We start from the raw sequence: 15,784 nt of genomic DNA on the forward strand, positions 1-15,784 counted from the left end.
CCGTTCGTGATGTTTTTCAAAAACATTTTGATAAGTGAGTATTTCTGTACCAATTTAAAAACTCAATTTCTTTATACATATATGTATATATTTTTATAGTTTTCAGCAAGAATCACAAAATATAAATTTTAATAAAATACAAAGAAGTTTGCATCACATCGTTAGCAAAAATTTTGTGCCGGCACCAAAAACTCCCCAACAAATAGTTGAAGCATTCATGCTTGAAAATGTGTGGACAAATTTCGGTCTGACCAAAGACCAAACAAACCCAAGACATTTCTTTACAGCTTGCATAATGGAAGCAGACTTTAACTACTGCATATTTTCTTCAAGGAAATCAATCGACATAATTAAGGAGAACATTCCATTTGGACGCACATACCTCGTTGATGCAACATTTTCGATTGTACCTCAAGGCTGTTTCAAGCAGACATTAGTTAGCATTTGTAATGATAAATTTATAGTTCTTACTATTGTGTATTTATAGATAATTCCAATATTTTTTATACTCATGGACAAAAAAAGTAAAGCTGCATATATTCACTTATTTGATTACATTAAAAAGAATGTTTTCAATTTGCAACCGGAAACCTTTATTTCGGATTATGAATTATATTCAACAGTTTTTTCTATTTCAACAGTTTTTGAAGGTGTTAAATTAATTGGTTGCTGGTAAGTGTAAATATTTACTTGTTTTTGATTTTATTTCTATCACAAATCACGTGCGAAATGCTTTTTTATTTTTCTATTTGTGTTTGAATTGATTTGTAGGGAAAAACGTATTAAAAAATCGCTCGATTTTAGGGGAAAATGGAGAGTAGCTGAAGAAAAATATATTTAAAAAATCGCGCGATTTTTTAATATATTTTTCTTCAGCTACTCTCCATTTTTTCTAATTCTGTTTGAACTGATTTGGAGAGAAAAAATATATTAAAAAAGTCGCGCGATTTTTTAAATATATTTTTCTTCAGCTACTCTTAATTTTTTCTAATTAGAACTAGGAAAATTAACAAGCATTTTGTATATGATTTGTAATAAATATATATATGTGTTATTAGTATTTTTATTATTAGTATTATTTGAACTGATTTGGTCTTCTTCATCTGCTTTTCAAACCCTTATTTTATAACGTTTTTCAAATTTTAGTTTTAATTATAAAACATTTTCATCAATAGGTTTCACTTTTGTCAAGCGGTAAGGCGCAACGTCATGAGCAAAAGATTACTATATACAGTCGAAATCGCTTATAACGTCGGTCAAGGGACCGGCCAAAATCGGACGCTATAAGCGATAGTCGTTATAAACGATATTTATAAAAGAGGTAATATAATATTATGTATAGTGACATTTGGGTATAAATACGTTGTTTTATTAAGTAAATAAATAAAATCAATTCAATTTTTTACTTTTTCATTCTATAAATGACAAAATAATAAAAAATAACGATATTAAATTCATTCTTCAGCAGATCGCCTTCAAAATATCACCTTTAAATAGAATATGGTTCTATTTCTAAGAGTCTGTTATTTTAGTTTGTGCTTTTGAATTCCGACATAAGTTTTAAATTTAACTCAGATCTGAGTTTTGAAAGGGTTTCCAAAACACATTTTTGTTTGTAACATCTTCTGAGTAAATAAATTTTTGAAGAGTTTCTACAGCTAGACACGCCTCTGACACTTACAGCATTTGAAACCCTGTTCATTAGAATTGCCTCCATCTAAAACTTCCAATTATGTCGTCGTCATTACATAAGGCAGATGTGAAAACTTTGTCATCGATGGCAGGGACGTAGCCAGGATTTCATTTCGGGGGGGGGGCCCACCTGACCAAAATTTTGAAAGTTCATGTTAGCGAAAATTTCTTATTTAGCAAAGATGTAAACCTTATTGTAGACTTATTCTACTGATGAAATAATTTTCAATACTATTTTTTAGTTCATATGGCGCAAGACTTCTTGGCCAATTTTATCTTGTTTTTAGAACTTTTTTGACAATATGTCACAGTTAATATATGGTCAAAATAATGAATATATTAATAATCCCATATATTTTTGGGCGTATCATTTATCAAAAGAAAGCGAATTCAATGGAAAACCTAAAAAATATAATAACATTTAGTTTTCTAATATCCTAACATAATTTTCAAAAATATGCAAAAATCCGATGTCTATATATCGCAAAGAATTTCTGAAGGCCGGGAACTAATGCTGAGTAATAGTTAGTCTATCCATCAAGAAATTCTAGCACCTAATCGCGGTTATGTAAATGACAAATTCTGTCGCCCAATCGTGCATCTGTCAATAGACTAATTTTGGCGTCCAATCGTCGGACTTCACTTAGAGAAATTCTGGATCTTCTCACAAATTTACCAGGAACAAGGGAATCTCAGGAATTCAGTCTTAACTTCTTTTAAAATGAAATTATGTCGCCCACTTATACATTCTTTTACCAAAAATCCACAAACACAATTTTTCCCAATCTACATTTTTTATACTCTCAGGCTTTAGTCAAAATGTGCCTCATCGAAATAATGGCTTTAGGGCCAAAGTGTGTTTGGAAGAAATCTGTTTCAGAAAACTTGGAGTCGACTTAGCTATGTCCGTTCGTCTGGGTAGCCGCCTGGGGAGCACGATAATTATCAAACAGATCAACCAATTCGGTCCAAAATTTGGCCTTCGTGATATTTTGATCAACTTCGAAGATGGGCCATATCGATCTTATCTTTCGGCAAACTTCCGCAGAGTATTTCAAAAATTTTCAGCGAAGTGCAGTTTAAGACCTCTCTGGATAAGCTGTGTAAGCTTAAGACCTCAATGGTCATGGCTTTACTTCCTTTATGCTAATAATTTAGTTATAAGTAAAAATATAAAATAAATAAATTAATAAATAAAAACCCCTCTGGAAACGCTTTGCTTTTTTGCAACAAGTGTTCTCGGGGCTCCTATTACTACCGTACAAGTTATTCAGAAGCAAGTCTATACTTCCAGAGAAAATGGACCGAAAGCTGTAAAGAACACTTAAGGCAATAATGTGTAGTGGCTAGTGCGCACGACAACTTTCGAACCGGATACTGTTGGTCCAAAATTTGTTTATCGCAATATTTCAGCGAGCCTTATATACAAAACAAAATTCGAAGATGGTGCTTTTCGGTCTACTTCTTCTGGTATTTTTCCCCCAAATTTCAAGAATTTTAGCTAATGTGGTATGCGCGAGTTTTCTTGAACGGAGCAACAGATTTGGTCCAAACTTTGGATTTAGTAATATTTTTTCCAAACTTAGTTTTTGCTCGAAAATGGGCTATACTAGGGTACCTCTCTCACAAACCTTCAAAACAGTTGTTTAAGTGCAGTTTAGAGCGGAATTAAGTTTTTCGTGGGCAAGTCCATATTTCCTGACATAAGAGTCAAAAGGTGAAAATTATACTGTGGCGAACTGAAATGACTGGTGGGCGCAATATCTTTTAAAAGGAATGACTCCCAAAATAAGATCTACTCCAAAAATGAACTATGTATGTCGGTGCGGTCCATTTCTCCATACCTCCTCCGCAACACTTGTGATCAATGATACAAATCCATATTTTGTTTGCAAGTTCATACGTCCGAAAATGGCTACAAATTTCTGAAAATCTCCTAATGCATAGTTTTTGGGTTTAAGGATTTTGGCTGTATAGCCACAATTCGATCTGTCTATAGATGAAAGTTTCAATTCACACAGGCTCTGTCCGCAAAGTCGAGTGATACTTGTTGAGATTTTGACGAAGAAGAACCTGTTTCCGATCAGTTTTTAGATTTCGTTTGTCGTCACAAGGTCCTTTACCGGAGCAGGAAAAATTAACATTTCTAGAAATGTGCATCCATTGAAAGTACTACCCAAAATACAATTGCTGTGGGTTTCTATGACGTTTTCTTCTGGTTTTATTCAAAGAGTAATCGACAGAAAAATCTCTGAAGATGAAATTCATTGTAATTTTGAAATATTGGAAATAATATCGCTCATTTACTCAAAGTGTGACACATTTCAAAAAATCTAGTTTCGAGAAAACGCTTTTTAAGTTGGCTATTGAAATTTGACCTTCCAACTTAAAAATATTATTATACAAAAAATAAATTAACTACTTGGGCCATTAATGCAAACAGCTAGCCAGATATCAGTGCTAAATTTCTATGCAAGATCAAGTATGATTTGAAGTGTATTAGTGCTTCACACACTCAAAAAACTTGTTTGTTGAATTATGCCAAACCCGTAGTAAATGAGTTGTAACTCGATGAGTTTTAGTAATATCAGCATGAAAACTTGACACAAGATAAAGTGTAAGTCTTAGAAAAAAAAAGAAATTTCTAACTCAGAAAACGCATTTTTTGGGTTATGCCAGTCTTTGAGTAAATGAGCGATATGTAATAAATCGATGTATATATAAAGTAGAAAATTGTTTGTACGTTTGTTTGTTTGAAGTTTATGGACTCAAAAACCGCTGAACCGATCGTCCTGAAATTTTCAGAGTATATCAGTACATGGCCTGAAGGTAACATATGCTATAAAAATTTCTGAAATTCCGCGTTGATCCGGAAATATACCATCAGAATCGAAAGTACCTCCAAAAAATGTAGATTTTTCATGCAAATATCTATAGAATGGTAACAGATAATGCCTCCAAAATTTGGATGTGGTCTAGAAATAAATCGGTCTAAAATGGTCTACAATTGAAATCGGTTCAGATTTGGATATAGCGCCTATATATATTTTCGGCCGATTTCATGTATTTTATGCATTAAACACACTATATATGTCCAATTTCAATGAAATTTGGAATGTGTGACGGAATTGGGTCTATAAAAAAATTTTTCAAATTATATTGAAATCGGTGCAGATTTGGATATAGCTCCCATATATATTTTCGTCCGATTTCATGTATTTGATGCACCAAACACACTTTATATACCCGATTTTAATGAAAGTTGCAATGAGTGACGAAAGTTTGCCTACAAATAAATTTGTCAAAATATATTTTACTTTATTCGTGGTAGCGAAGCGCACTGCGTTCAGCTAGTAAAATATAAACATTGACCTCAAGCTCAATAATCTTGATTTTATTAACATTCGAATGGTCGAACAAAACATAAAAATTCGACAGAAAAATCCTTTTGTCCAATAGACATTTACGACACTGCGGTGGAACAGAAATTATATCATAAAACTGGTTGATATACATACATAATCTTGTATTGCAAATTTGTAATTGTTATGAATTTCAAAATAGTTCATTATAAAAACGTGTTAGAGAAAATATACAAACACTTAAAACCACAAAGATTAAGCACCGGTAACATTTTATTGTTGAATTGCTCTTATAAAAAATTTCAAAAACAAAATATCGCAAAAATGTTTTTTCTGGATGCTGTTTATAAGCCAAAGTATTGGACCTAATACGTTATAAACGTTCAATAAATACAAATAAACGTATTGTTCTGAACTCAGTAACACTTAAGCGCTCGGCACATACGGTGCGTTGAGCGTCGCGCTACAACAACCACATGAAAAATGTGTAAGTGATGCCAAGTTTTTTGAAAAACAACAACATGGCTGACGCATTAAAGTTAAACGTAATTTAACTTTTTTTGGGACAACGCAACGTGTCACTAAACGGACCGTATGTGCCGAGCGCTTTACAGGCAGCCTAAAATGCCGATTAAACGCTTAAACAACACCTTAAAACTTAACAAGAACTATGCATAAAATTGGTCAAAAAGCCTAACTTGTTCATTATTTTTATATTTTCAAATATGTTGGACAATAAGTATACCAATGTAGTTAAATAATTCTCTGTAATGCTTCCAACTACTTTACATATTTCTTGAACAATTTAAAACAGTTTAAAATTTTACTCAAAAATTAAAAAAATGTGTAACATAAGCTAATATCCTATGGGAAGTAAAATCATTTCGGGCTACGTCGGTGATCGATGGCAAATAATTCATGAATATCTTCTACGTGTTGGGAGAAATTAGAACGCCATGGGTTGTAAAACAGATGTGACATTGGGTGACAAACATTCAAGCTTAATTGACTTGAGACCGCCATCTTCGAACATGTTGTGCATAAGTTTGGTATTTTGTTGTTGTTTGAGTTTGAAAAAATATACATACAACAAATTATTAAGGGACAATTTCCGTCTTCGTATGATTCGACGTTATAACCGATAGCAAAATTCAAATATTTCACAAAAAACCGACGTTACAATCGATATGACGCTATAAGCGATGACGTTATAAGCGATATTTATTTGTGTGGAATATAAAGGGCAGAAATTCGGGACTTTTGGATTTCGTCGCTATAAGCGATATGACGTTATAAACGACGACGTTATAAGCGATTTCGACTGTAATTGTATTAAGAAGTCTAAACCAATGACTGTGGAATATCACAAACTATAAGCACTGCCTTTATTGCCTCCTGTGTTAATATATAGTGCATTCCAAGAAATAAAAAACAAATTACTTTTAATGGATGGTGAATGCAAGCTAAGTTCATTTCTGAAATATTATGAAAAACACTGGTTGCAAAAGGTATAAATTTAACTAACGTTATCCTAAACCCCATTAATTTTGTTTTTTTTTTTTACAGATTGCACCTGAAAACATAAGCGTGTATAATCAATGCACCAGAACAACGTCTTCTGTGGAAGCCTATAATGGGTTCCTTGGAAAGCTAATTGCCAAGAGTGGAAATTTTTCAAATTTGTTGGCTCCCTTCGGAATGAAGAATTTTTAAAAGCAGACATTTTGAAATACTTGCGGAAAGTGGAGGATCCTATGTAAAAAGAAGAAGGAGAAGCACAAAAGAAAACGCTATATGCACAAATGTGCTCCCAATGGAAAATGAGGTATACGACGAAGCCGATGAAGACAAAAAAGATGAAGATGAGGTTGAGCAAAAAGAGGAGTCCAATGTACGCATATGTGTGGTGTGCTACAACAAAATGCCTAAAATTGTAGACATTTGGTAGTGTGTGTTGAATGCCATTTGAAACTGCAGGCAGTTGTCCTGGCAAATCATTCCGACACATTTAACTGTCCCTACTGTCGCACCGTTGTTCAAGACACGTTACAAATATATTAATATATTATATAACATAAATTATTTGTACAATGCAATTTATACTAAAATTATATAAACTAAACATTGTTAATAGGTGTATCTTTTTACTTACTTAATGTTGCTGAAACATTTTTTTCATCAGCTTTTCCTTTACACAACTGTCAAAATCTGCAACATTAGTAATAATTATTACCAATTATCACGTAAAAAGACACAGTTTATATTTGATTACTTATCATATAATTTTTTGAATTCTATGAAATAAGTCTTTATTTTTGCTTATTATTACTGAAAATTATTGTTATTTTGAGTCCTTTATTTTTTTCGTTTTTTAAATAAAGTTTTCGAAATTGCACCCCATTTTTTGTTCATATCTTAATAAAAACTTTAGAAAATGCACCCCAAATTCTTGTTTCTGTTAAACACTAAAATATTTTGAGGCCCCAAACATGTGCAAAAAGGCCCTAATGAAAAATTCAATTAGACCCCAATATTATTTAGACCCCAATTTGATTTTCATTTTTTGATTTATTTGTTGTGAAGACAATTTAGCCCCAACAGTTGAATGAAAAAAGGTCCCAAAAAGACGAAATTAGACCCCAAAAGTTTTGTTGTTGTTTCCCATATACCTGTTTGGGGCCTATTTTCATTTTCAGTTTGGGGTGTTATTTCCTGGGGCCTTATTTCTGTACGCCGAGTTTTTGGATCAAAATGGAAAAAAGACGAAAAATGAAAAAGTCTCCACTTGATACAGAAATTGATACATATTGTCGAGTGCCGTATCTAGCCTGACTGATGTTTTTAACTTTTGGAAACAGTCTAATCTAAAATATGTAGAACAATTAGTCAGGAAATTTTTGGCTATACCCGTCAGCTCAGCAACGAGCGACAGATTTTTTCCACATCTGGAAATATTCTCAACGAAAGGCGTACTAGACTTTTGAGTTCTAACTTGGACAAAATAATGTTTTTAAATAAGAATAGAAAAATTAGAAGTACATATGAATATTTTCTCCTTTTTATATCCTACACCACCTTGTGGTAACGGGTATTATGTCTTTGTGCATTAGTAATATGCAAAAGGAAACGAGATAGACCCATAGTTCCTTTTAAGGAATATACATAAAATCACTTTCTGAGTCGATTTACGCATGTCCGTCTGTCTGTCCATGTATTTTTTAAATAAAGTACAGGTCGCATTTATGTCCGGGGAAGATTGTTTTTTGGCAAAAGGACGAACGCTATTTATTTTGGTAAAAATCGGTTCAGATTTGGATATAGCCCCCATATATATCTTCGCCCGATTTAAGACATTTGGTGCAAGATAAACGCTATATATGTCCGATTTCAATGAAATTTGGAATGTGCGACGGAATTTAGTCTAGAAATAAGTTTGCCAAATTATATAGAAATCGGTTCAGATTTGGATATAGCCCCCAAATATATATTCGCCCGATTTAAGGCATTTGGTGCAAGAAACGCGCTATATATGTTCGATTTCAATAAAATTTGGAATGTTTAGCGGAATTTGGCCAAGAAATAAGTGTGCTAAATTATATAGATATCGGTTCAGATTTAGATATACCTCCCATATATATTCTCGGCTGATTTTAGGTATTTGATGCACCAAACGCGCTATATATGTCCGATTTCAATAAAATTTGGAATGTTTGCCGGGATTTGGCCTAGTGTGTCAAGTGTGCCAAATTATATCGAAATCGGTTCAGATTTGAACATAGCTCTCATATATATTTTAGGCAGATTTGAGGTATTTGATGCACGAAACACGCTATATTTGTCCGATTTTGATGAAATTTGGACTATGTGACGGAATTTGGTCTACAAATAAATGTGAAAAATTATATCGAAATCTGTTCTGATTTGTATTTAGCTCCCATATATATTTTACATATTCACAGTGGTGTATGGTATTACATAGTCGGCCCCGCCCGACTTTGAGCCTTTCCTTACTGATTTTGTAATTTCGTGCGTGAGTGTGCGTGTTCGTGCCTTCTCGAAAAACGCCGTGTTTGTGCGTGAATGTGCATAAAAATTTTGGTCCGTGTTCGTGCATGTTCGTGTTTAATTTTTTAGGCACGCGCCCATCTCTAGTATCTATGGAGCGAAAACCGAGAAAAGAAGATACAAATCGCATTTGTTTAGCTATTTTGGCCATTAAGAGCCGTTTCTAGAAAGTTGTTTATTGGGATCTAAGGAACATTTTACTAGTTGGTTGCTTGCTTCAATTTTGATCGGTTTGATATCTGCAGACTAAAATCCGAGAAAAAAATATAATGGAAATTTGACATTGACGATTTTGACCTTGAAGATGAATGGATTTTATGTGTCCACAATTATTGTTATTTAGGACGAGTGGTACAACCTTGCCTCCACGAGTAATCTCAAATTGCAAGCGTTTTAGAAGATATGTGCCTGACAAAATGATCCCTTTTGACATCAAAGCCTCAGGTTTTTGGGGGCCCATAACCGCGAAAGTTGAAGTGATAGTGAAAAACGCTGGGACACATGTCTTCTTATTTTTGGTCTTCTATCACGCTGCGGCGTCAAAATATGGTTAATAATTTTCGTGTGGCATAGTGTTATTAAGGGGTAGTTTACACTATATGTAAATGTCATATGACATGAAATTTTCCATCGTTAAATAATCACTAATATGTGAAATATTGGAGATTTTCCTTACGCCATTTATTCTGTGCGTCCACCCCAACAAAAATATAATAAAATTACGTCTCCACATTGCCTCCGTGGCACAATTTAAAAATGCAAATAGCTTCAAAACATTCCAAATTTTTCGAAACTCAACTTATTTTTTCCATTTTTCGCGGTTCTTAAGGAGAAAACGCCTCATGAACATGACTAATTTTGAAGAAAAATATGTATTTAAAAATGAGAAAAAATACTTATATTCTAAGCGAATTTATGAAACAAAGGACTATTTTTAACGCCTTAACTTAAAATGACTCATTTAGAAAATTGCCTAAGCTTCATTTTTCTAGTTATGAAAATTCCTCTAAATCGCAAGGGTTGCCAAATATTTTGGTTATAATATTGGTAAAAATTAAATTATTTAATATAGATGTATGAATTTCCTTAAACTTTTAGTCACTTTCAACAAATTCGAAAAAATGGCCACTGTACTTTTTATTGCGAAAACTGTATAGACTTTTTGCGGAAATTTGCGGTTTTGGCAGTTATGATCAAAAGTTTAACTCCCTTTTTTATTTATATTTTTTTGAATTTTTAAAATTATTTTTATTATGTTTTATTATATGTATGTTGAATGAAATGTTTTTTGTGCTTATATATTGTAATAAGACTATTATTTATGCTATAAGCTATTTCCTTTGCCATGGTAACATAAGCAATCTACAAATTTAAAATCGATAGGATATAGTTCTCGTATATGAAGATCCCACGAAAAATAAATATTACTTGTCAAAGAATTTTTGTTCATCAGATATTCATTGAAAATCATGTATTTAAGTAATTAATTTTATACGTTGAATATACCAAGAGACATTGTTACAAATAATTGTTTAATTGACCAATAGACAATATAATAATTAAAACAATGGAAATTATAGTCAAAGGTAACAACTGAAGCATATAGCGTTCATCGAATATTAGTTAAATTAGTCACTATTTTTCGTATGTTGAAAAATATAGCTTAAAGTTTTTAATAGTTATCTCTAATACACCGTATCAGAACTTGTTTATTCTTATTCTTACATTTTTACTATTGTTATTAGATGGTATAAAAAGTGCTGCTTTACGCGCATTTATATAATCGAACAATGGACTGCAAAGAAAGGGAGTAATTATAAGAAGGTTCTACATATTTGTAATGGAATGGATATTATGATTAGACATATATACGAAGAAGTTGAATTGAAGTCTTTGAATGCCAAAATTAATAGCATTTGTATCAGTATTTCGAGAAAATGGACTCACAGCCATCGTAGCAAGTCGCGATTTATTACAAATAACATGGATTGGTTATTAATCGAAGAACAAATTGATTTAAGCTTAACAGCAAAAAATGCAACTATGGAAAATAGCGGCATTAAACGCAAACGAGGAGACCATGTACAGAATTTCTTCTATCCTCAAAAAGAACAAAACAGCGTCGGGTTGCAGTTTTAAGAGAAACAGACGAATCAGCAGCTATTGCTTTAAGCAATGCCTACCAACAAAACAAAGATAATTCAAGTCCTGAAATACGCATAGAAGAAGTTATTTCATTAATCGTGGAAACCAATCTAACAAAACAACAATATATGGTAATACGTAAATTTATAAACACTAAGACAGGCTCCGAATTTTTACCAAGTTATGAAAAGGTATTGAAAGGAAAAGAGAAGAGCTATCCTGATTCATCGGCTATAACAATCACAAAATCAAAGGCAGAAATAGAATTGCAAAATCTACTCGATCACACTGTATCCCGCATATTAGACCTCAAGATTGAAGATATAAGAAACATGACGGACTTGCATGATTTAATTTTATTTGGAAAATGGGGATTTGATGGGTCGAGTGGGCACAACCAATATAAACAAAAAGTGACTAATTGTGATTTAGAAGACAGCTGCTTATTTGTAACTTCGTATGTACCTCTTCAATTAATGACAAAGTCTTCTGAAATGCACGAATCAAAAATTCTGTGGAAAAATCCTCCTCCATCGTCTACACAATACTGTAGACCAATAAGATTTCAATTTCAAAAAAAAAAAACTACCATACTAGCGAATGAAGAAAAAGATTACACTGGTCAACAGAACTTTTGTTTCAGCCGAAAATGCAGTTGTTTCTAGATGAATTCGGCGAGTTATTTTCAAATCAGGTCCCGGTTTTTCTCCATCAGCTCTTGTTTTTGAGATATTGCTCAAAATCGGTTTTTACGATTTTAACCCAGACTTTCGGTATTTTCGGATACAAACAAATATTTTTTGTGGGTTTTTCGACATTAATATATTAAAGAGATGTTGTACGCTCGATACAAATCGTTTTTGAAATAGTTATGGTGAGTATATATCAAAAATATATAGAAAATATACGACGGATCTTGTAAAAATTGCATATTTTGAGTAATTTAAGCTGTAATTACGTCATCGGGGGAAGTCATAGGATCTTCATATGGTACTCCGGATATGCTTCGGGTGTCTACTATATAATCCAGTATTCAAATGTAGAATATAAAGTTCATAGCGCCCATGATTCGGCCGTAACCTAAAAATCGCCATGAAGACTGCTAAAGGGAAATCAATTACCAGTGCTATCATGACCACATAAGCCATTTACTTTTCAATGGCAGTCTTCATGATGATTTTTAGGTTAAGGCCGAATCATGGGCGCTATGAACTTTATATTATATATTTGAATACTGGACTATATAGTAGACACCCTAAGCATATCCGCATTGCCATATGAAGATCCTATGACTTCCCCCGATGACGTAATTACAACTTAAAGTACTCAAAATAAGCAATTTTTACAAGGTCCGTCGTATATTTTCAATATTTTTCGATATATACTCGCCATTACTATTTCAAACCCGACTTGTATCGAGCGTACAACATCTTAATATATTAATGTCGAAAAACCCACAAAAAATATTTGTTTGTATCCGAAAATAACGAAAGTCTGGGTTAAACTCGTAAAAACCGATTTTAAGCTATATCTAAAAAAAAGAGCTGATGGAGAAAAACCGGGGCCGGATTTGAAAATAACTCGCCGATTTTATCTAAAAACAACTGCAACTTCGTCTGAAACATTCAAATTTTTCAATTTTGTTGAGCAGTGTTATTATTCCAAAAAGATTAACGATTTAAAATGTACAGAATATACAATCGTAGAAAGAAAAATATGTGTTGAACATAAGTTGCAACTTACAATGGTTGACGGAAAAGTTTGCAATTCCTTAAGCAAAACTTCGGCTTCAAATTGTTACATATGTGGAGCTAAACCCACAGAAATGAATGATTTGGAAACATGTTTGGAAAAAAGAAGTAAATCCCGAAAATTATGAATTTGGATTGTCTCCCTTGCACGCGTACATGCGATTTTTCGAATACCTTTTGCATCTGTCTTACAGATTAGATATTAAGAAGTGGAAGGCGTTTTCAGAAGATGATAAACGCAGTCTTAACAACAACAAGAAAAAGATTCAAAATCAATTTAGATTGGAAATGGGTCTTATTGTTGACAGCTGTGGAACTTCCAATGATGGGAACACAGCCAGAACATTTTTCAAAAATCCATCTGAATCTGCCAGAATTACTGGTTTGGATGAAGAGTTAATAACAAGATGTTCGACAATATTACAAGCGATATCTGCGGGCCACAAAATAAATATTACCAATTTTAAAAATTTCACATTTCAGACCGCAGTGCTTCTGATTCGTAAATATTATTGGTGTTATCTTCCTCCATCGGTACATAAAATATTAATTCACGGCCCGCAAATAATTCAAAGCGCGTTAGTGCCTATAGTAGAGTTGTGCCAAAGGAACTATATGGAACTATCTCGTTCACTTCGCAGTTCCAATGGCCCACCTTTTTTCTTTGAACAAACTGCGTATACTTACTATCACACGTTATATTTAATGATGTTACTCATACGCTTTGGAACTAGTACCAGGAACTAGGAACTAGATGACCCAACTCTAGCCTATAGGGCAGTTATCCGAAGAAGCTGCTGAAGCAAGAAACAAAGATATAAAGATGTACAGATACCACCATACGAGAAAATGTTCCCGTACTGCAACGAATGAAGATTTAATAAATAGATTGCTGCTAAGTTCAGATCCCTTCGTGACTGAACAAAGGAAACTACCATCTAAAAAGACAACATCTCTGTCACAAGATGTATGTGATTTATTAGATGACGTGGACAATTTTTAAATATAAATAATAATGAAGGATATATGTATGATATGTTTAAATATAATGAATAATTCATGCAACTAAATAAAAAATATTCTACTGTACAAAATAGTATTGACAAACCAATTACTAATTCGTGGGCCTTTATTTCAACATATTTTACAATGTTCAAAACATTTGCATAAAACAGTTTTTGCGTATGTTTGGGAATATTTTCGAGGTATTCACTTCCTACTGTTTGACCATGCCGAAACGCTGATCTGTACTGAACAATTTAAGAAGGAATTTCCCACTCTGAAAACCAAAATTACATTATTACAGGCACTTCTGTTGGAAAAGTTGGTTAAATCCTATAAAGTATAGAAAGTGGATGGTAACCCTATATGGAGGCTGTGGCCAAAAGTGAAGCGATATCCCATTTCCTTATAAGGAGATGTTCTCAACTCTGAGTTCGCTAGTAAAGCTTACTTCGTTTGAAAATTTTGTTAATATATTTAAACTACCTTAAATCGAGATAAAAATCATAGAGGGAGTAAACGAAATCATGGACCAGTACCGACAATTTTTCGCGGGGAGGTTTACTATACAATTATAACTCTTTGTACGGGATTACAGCAAATTCGGTGGAAAATGTGTTGGTAACAGTAAAATACTTCAAATCCGGATTATTCGTTATATGGGAACAACGCGAGAACTTGGACCTAGGGCTACAATATTTTTGTTATAGTATTTGTAGCCCGCTACGGGCCTTTCATACAAATTTTAGCTCGATAGCTTATCTAGAAGTATTTTTGTCACACCTTCCCATGTAAGTGCCACCACTGTGCGTGGGTAGATATGGAATGTTTTTATTTCGTGTCATATGACATTGATAGATAGTGTAAACTACCTCTACGGACGAAAATTTTCCCCGAAAATAATGCATTTTTTAATAGGTTACCCCACGCTCTTTCCTGGCTAATTAAATTAATTCCCTTGACGTTTATGTAATCATTTTGTACCGTTTGGTAAAGAAATACAATTTTCTAGAAGTAAAAATCATTGTTTTTGAAATTTTATCAATAATAACCCTCGATATAGTAAGTATAAAATTTCAGTCGTACGCAGACAATATAAAGACTTGTATAGTTTAATTGTTCCTCACAATTTCTCACAGTTTTGGACATAAAATGATTTTGGACACCATATTCTAAAACTTCAATACCTTTTTGGTTAAATATAAAAAAACTTGCGATTTTTACCACGTATAAACCAAAAATGTGTTTTCGTTACCTTAGCCCTGATTACGTTTCGTTGCATTTCCATACTTTGGCAGCATATGAGACCTTGAATATTGTTGCAGAAGGACTGCTATTAGATATTTCCGCCCAAAATTCGAGAATAAATTGTCACAGTTAATCGTATCTATCATATTTTTGTATTGTTGTTGTGCATAGTTGACCTGACAAGATTCACATTTTGGTTTTATATTGTTTGCATTTAGGTCATTAAAAAAAGAAGATTTTTATTTTTAAAATTTTAATTAAAAAAAATTATTAAATTGTCGCTGTTTTCATTATTTTCACTTTAAAAGAAGAAAAGAACAAAAATTGGTGGAATTTTGCTTAAAAGATCCTAAAATACCACAAATATATAGTGCTTCGAGTTGTTCGAATACGAATTTTTGTTACCCACACAGGCGCCATCTATACCTAAATGAGTGGATAAATTAAAAATTTGTTTTGTTATTTTTAAATCTTTCTTCGTTATAGCAATTCTCATCAATTGTTTCATATTTGCATATA

At 32.8% G+C, this 15,784-nt stretch overlaps 1 protein-coding gene across 2 annotated transcripts in view; it reads right to left on the reverse strand.

Annotated features, from left to right (window-relative positions):
- Ac78C (adenylyl cyclase 78C) overlaps positions 1–15,784 on the reverse strand; it is a 259,118-nt gene that overhangs the window by 28,742 nt on the left and 214,592 nt on the right. The window lies entirely within an intron of this gene.

This window comes from Musca autumnalis, unplaced genomic scaffold, assembly GCF_047663935.1.
Source record: "Musca autumnalis isolate F117 unplaced genomic scaffold, ASM4766393v1 scaffold_4, whole genome shotgun sequence".
NCBI lineage: Eukaryota > Metazoa > Arthropoda > Insecta > Diptera > Muscidae > Musca > Musca autumnalis.